The sequence below is a fragment of the Cnephaeus nilssonii genome (genome assembly GCF_951640355.1).
Source record: "Cnephaeus nilssonii genome assembly, chromosome: 11".
NCBI lineage: Eukaryota > Metazoa > Chordata > Mammalia > Chiroptera > Vespertilionidae > Cnephaeus > Cnephaeus nilssonii.
Window position 1 is genome coordinate 57824718 of NC_137082.1, and position 6000 is coordinate 57830717.

Sequence of the window (6000 nt, forward strand, 5' to 3'; positions counted from 1 at the left end):
CTTATAAAAGAAGGAAATAATAAAGATAAAAACGGGTTTTCAAAATAAAGCCACTGCCTAGTGATTGGGCAAGTCACTATAAACACATGCACACACACACACTGTCAGCCACTTGGGTCAGAGCAAAAAGGAAAGGATTTAAATAAAAGGGGGACAGACTTACATCAGGCTTAAAGGAAAACTTCCTGATCAGATTGCTCAGCACCTAAAGGAGGTAGCTGAATCTACCTCCTAACAAGACAAAGCTTCAGGCTAAGTGTTACTGTGCTGCTACACAGGAGGAAATATGCAAAGAAGCATACCCAGAGGAAAGAATTGCTGACAAAAAGAACCAAGCTATAAGTAAATTAAATATTAACACTTAAACTAGACATTGCAAAATATTCACTGTAATGATCATCAACTTAATTTAACCTTTTACCACCACTAATGCTTGGCACTGCCAGGATTATTCATCCAAAGCTCACAATTCAGGAAAGTTGAGTGAACTCATTCAGGAAGCGCTACCGGCTCTCAGGTCACTCGCTGGAAAGGACACGTCTGCTGCTTCCTACTTTTATTTGACAGACCTCTACCGAGGCTCCTCGAAAAGCCGGTTCTGCCTTTGGGACCAGGCAGCAACCAGAGTCCGTCTGGTCTTCAAGGACTCCTGGTCTAGGGTAGGAGACAGTCCAGTCAGGAAACCAAAGTTACAATTGACGGTGATGTAGCAATAAAGGACACAAAGCCCTCGCTGACCCTATCTGTTTCTTAACAGAGGCTTTACTATAGTGTTCAATGGTTTTCACATGCTCCCATTTCCAGTTCCCCTTAAACAGAGAGCTCTTCTTGGTCCTCACCTGTGCCAGCAAATACTAAGATCATCTCATTGGTAGCATTCTATGGCCATCTCTACCAACATTTGGGCATGGAGATACTTCAGTTTAATATACCACAACCAACTGCACATTTAATTGGGTGAAAGAAGTCATCCCTACTGCCCAACACTCTTTCACGCGTGGCCTTGGGCCGTGAGCACTCAGGAGGCTGGCTGCTCTTCAGGCCACGTGCGGATGCTGCACTAGGGCAGTGGTCGGCAAACTCATTAGTCAGCAGAGCCAAATATCAACAGTACAACGATTGAAATTTCTTTTGAGAGCCAAATTTTTTAAACTTAAACTTCTTCTAACGCCACTTCTTCAAAATAGACTCGCCCAGGCCGTGGTATTTTTGTGGAAGAGCCACACTCAAGGGGCCAAAGAGCCGCCTGTGGCTCGAGAGCCGCAGTTTGCCGACCACGGCACTAGGGGCCCTGCCCTGGTAGAGCTAAGGGCTAATCCTTCCCCTGCACCTGCACCTGGCTGTGGGCTCGGCTGCCCCATCTCAACATCACCTGCCGCACTTTTCATTCTTAAGCCACTAAGAACAATCACCATCATCCCATCAACAAAGAAACCATAATGGGCCACTAATTAATTTGTAAATATTTCAAAATACATTTCAATGCTGTCCTGTCAAAGCATCATGTACTAATCAGGCCAAGTTTTAATACACAGTAACACCAAGCATCTCTACTGAGCAAAGAGCTTCAACAGGGCCTGGCTTGACCCCAAGGCAAGAGACTCTTTTTTTAAAAATATATTTTATTGATTTTTTACAGAGAGGAATTGAAAGGGATAGAGAGTTAGAAACATCAATGAGAGAGAAACATCAATCAGCAGCCTCCTGCACACCCCCCACTGGGGATGTGCCCGCAACCAAGGTACATGCCCTTGACCGGAATCGAACCTGGGACCTTTCAGTCCGCAGGCCGACGCTCTATCCACCGAGCCAAACCGGTTTTGGCAAGAGACTCTTTTTTAATTTAAAACAAAACAAACAAACAAACAAAAAACAGGTTTGGAATAATAATCCCCCAATGTGCATTTAAAATTAGCCTAGCGGCTTGTTTAAAAAACAACTTCAGAGCATTTCCAAATATTCAGCGTCCCAGCAATTTCTGAAAGGAGGGGTGATCCTCTCTCTGGTCCTGTAACGATGCCTCCAAAATGTCACCCCAGATTTTCAGTAAGAATAGTCAGGAGAAAACGGTGACCCGCCGGGGTTCAAAGTTGCGAGAGAAGCAGCCCTTAGTGTAGGTACCTGAGCAAGTTCCGTTCAGAGGAAGCCCGCCGAGGGGAGGGGGCCTGGGCGGAGAGGAAGGACTCACGCTGCGGAGCCGGTCCGCAACCCAGAGGCAGAGACGCCCGCGGACACCCGGCCGCACGGCGGTAACTGCAACTTCCCGGCCCGGGCCCCACGTGTCACGTGCCGCGGGCGCCCCCTCCCCCAGCCCCCGCTCCCCCCGCAGGACCGGGGGCGGGATGGAGACGCGGCCTCCGGCGGCACTTTCCTGGCCGCGACAGGCTTGGCCAACCCTCCGCTCGGCCTCAGCGCGAGCCTCCGCGCGGGTGACGGGGGTCTCCAGGACCATCACCTCGGGCAGCGGCCGAGGCACCCGAATTTTTCGGAGTCTTCCCGTCCCCCCATCATGTTCCCCCGCCGGCTCGCGCCCCAGCCCATCCCGCGAGCCCGTCCCGCCGAGGCGCCGGCGGGGCCGCGTCTACGTGACGGCGGCGGGCAGTGTGGGGCGCCGGCAGGGGCGGCGAGGCCCGCGCTGCCCCGAGGGTCCGGCCCGCAGGGCAGCCCTGCGCGAGCCGGAGCCCCCAACCACCTCCGAGCGCAGGGACACCGCGCGCGCCGCGGGCGGGACGAAGGCGCGAGGACCGCGGCAGCCGCTTACCTGCAGCCGGTGGGCGCCCGGCCCGCGCCGGCACCCGCGGGCAGCCGAGGGGAGGTGGCGGCGGGACGGAGACGGCGAGGACCTGCGGGGCAGAGCGGGCTCGCGGGCAGCTGAGGGGGCGGGGCAGGCCAGAGGCGCGCGGGGAGCTCCAGCGCCCGCCGCCGCCGCTACCTCGGGAGCCGCTTGGGCCGCAGGCGAACCGGGCGGCCCTCATGAATGGGACGCGGCGGCGGCGGCGGCGGCGGCGGCAGCCGGACGGCGCGCAGGCCCCGCCCAGGTCACGTGGCCCCGCCGCGCCGCCCCCCCTCGGCCTCTCGGCCTCTCGGCGGGTCCCGCTGCTTCCGCGCCGCCGACGCCGCTGCCCACCTCCTACGCTGCGGGACTTGGGCCCCGACCTCTCTCTCTTGCTCGCCGCAACCGGAGCGTTACTTTTCTAAAAATAAAGTTTCTTCTGGTCTCCATGGCAACCCTGCCGCACGTCACGTGGATCTTAGAGCCCAGTTGCCGAAAACGAATACATATTATTAAAAGTGCAAAAAAGTATAGGGCATGAATGTTGGCCACGTTTTATCTCCAGTAGCGGTCTAACTGGTTACTTTCTCTGGCCCCTTTCCCCGCTCCCAAATTCTATTGCATCCCTTTTTAAATACAAACTTTTTAAACAAATGGATTATCAGCAGTGTATATTGCTGTTGCACACCGGTTTTTATCTTTTTGTGGCCTATTCTCTTGAAAGTTACGAATGGGAGTGCATGTATATTTCTTTCAAATGCCATTTAATTTCTCCATATGCATCCTGTGGATGATAATTTATATAGCTTTGAGGATATTGGGGGAAAAAAAGTCATTTATATAAAGCTTCTGTGTACGAGCCCAGCGGAGGCACAGTTTCTCCCCACAGAGGGAGTGTGGCATGACTGGGCTGTGCTGGGACAAGGGGACAGGCTCCGGGTCACGGGGCTCCCCTCGGCTGGCCCTACAGAAGGAACTGGCAACCACTTCTTCATCCAAGCGCCGTGGCCTTCCTTTAGCATTCCGCCACGTTTGCCTCATCCTTACTAGCAATCAAGGCCCAACAGAGATGCAGGTGGTTTCATTGGCCCACGCACGCTAGGAATTTTCCTCTTTTGCGCCTTTCACCTGACTTCACAAGCGAAATAAAAATTTTAAAAGACGAGGACTGGAATTTTTCCTTCATATTTCAAAGCATTTTATTTGTCTCTGGAGAAGTGAAATTAGGGCGAAAAAAAAAAAAAAAAGCTGAATCCTCAGTTTCTACATCAATGAAATGGAAACAGTAGTGCCTTTCTCCCAGGATTGTTTTGAGGCTGTCACACAATTGCCTATAAAATGCCCAATTTAGCTCCGTGTCTGGAACCTACAACAGTGCTGGTAGTGTTCGCTTTCTTCCATTTCCCCCACATAGACTTTCCTGTTTCTCCCAGGCTGTTTTCACTACCTCCTGCCTTGGGAGGGGAAGGTTCTGCCAAGCTTCCTCTCTTCCTTCCACCATTCAGGAAGCTATAGGCACCCCTCCCAGGCTCCAATTTTAGATTGTACACCTCACTCTGAACGATTGGTTCACATTTCTGAGACTTCCTCATTCTTCGCTATTTTATGCCACCACTTAAAGCAAGCTAGAGACTCATTAAATATTTGTTGTATGATAGCCCTACCCTTCTTGCTCCTGACACCTAAGAGGTGTGTGGGGAGCCAGTGGAAAGTCAGAGGAAGGAAGCTCTTCCTTCACCTGCCCTCTGACCTCACCACCCTCCAGCTCCATCACTTAGGAAGAAGAAGGGTGGAGAGGGAAGAATGAAGAGGAGGAAGAGAAGAAGATGCAGACTTTTTTGTCCCTTTATTCCCCCGGACCCCATCAACTTATCTCACAACTTCCGCCCCGGACAAGCTACCTGGAGAAAGGGGTCTCACATTTTTCACTTTTTGCAGTCCTGCTCCTGCTCCTCTTCCACCCCGGGAACGGCTCAGACTAAAGTCACCAACAACCTTCTGGTTGTCAAAAGCAATGGATCTCTTTCAGGTCTTCTTTCTCATGATTTCAATAGGGAAAGACAATATGGACCACAATTTCCTTCTTAAAACTCCTTCCTTTCATCAGCCAGAACTCCTCTGAGAGCCACACATGGCCATGCTCAGAGACTTGAGACATCTCTACCAGCACCGCCCACAGTGAGGTCATATTCAGGCCCATCATGTTTGCTTTCAAACCTGCCCCTCCTGAATCGCTGATCTTGGCTAATTGCGCCATCATCCATTTAGTCATCTTAGCCAGAAACCTAGGCGGGAGTCTCATTGCCCTCTGCTCCCATTCCATGTCCACCAAGTCCTGCCATTTCCACTTTCTTAAGCTCTCTGCAGAATTGCCTTGGTGGCCACCTTCAGGGTCCTCCACAGTTTCATTACCATGCAGCCTCACTCTTCTAACAATCAGGCCTCCCCTCACCATGTCTTATGATTCATTGCAGGCATATTCAAGCTGGGCTCCCTGCCCTCCATTCTTTCAAAGTTCTATGTACCCTATACTCTGAATTGCAGATCTGACCCTGCACAAATTATTGACAATCCACTGCCTAGAGGAAAAAGTCCAAGTCCCCTAGCATGGCATCCAGGATGCTCTTTTTTTTTTTTTTTCTCAAATTTTCTCACCAGCTCCTAATAGCCAATATGCTTTAGCCATTCCCTTTTCAATAGGGTAATTTTTAAAATACTGATTTCTGTTTTTCTCCATGTATTTCCTCTTTCTTTCTCCCTTATAAGAATGCACCCAGCATTCTGCTTGTCTCAAGAACCTTCTGGAAAGCAGAAGTTGCCTGCAAGACACTTCCTTCCTGTCTTTAATTTCCAACACTCTAAACTCCTTGAGGAACCAATCCAAGTCGGGAAGGAGAGGGCCCGTGAGAAGGGTTCTATTTGAGGGAATCAAGAAGCGGGCAGAGAAAAAATCAAGTCTCCCCACCCTGGAGTTGGAAGGGACGTGGTCCTATGTCTCCCTCTGTCAGCTCCCAGGAGAGGTGGTTAAGCCTTACAGAAATATTTTTTGTTTGTTTGTATGTATGCATCTCCTCTGTAAGGACAAAGACTAGTTAGCATTGTCTGAGCCATTACCAAATGCTTAGTTCTTCTAGTAATTCTAACTACAAACTTCTGAGGTAGCTGCTATTGTAAACACCCATTTATTGATGAAGGAACTGAGGCACAGAGAGGTTGAGTGACTTACT

General features: G+C 51.0%; 1 protein-coding gene across 2 annotated transcripts in view; it reads right to left on the reverse strand.

Moving 5' to 3' along the window:
* Positions 1 to 3024, reverse strand: part of LPIN2 (lipin 2) — a 92696-nt gene extending 89672 nt beyond the window's left edge. Inside the window, exon 1 of one of the 2 annotated variants that reach the window (XM_079784443.1) lies at positions 2762 to 3024. The gene's annotated coding sequence lies outside the window, so the exon portion shown is untranslated. The other variant, XM_079784444.1, reaches the window with a different exon arrangement.
* Positions 3025 to 6000: the final 2976 nt, after the last annotated feature.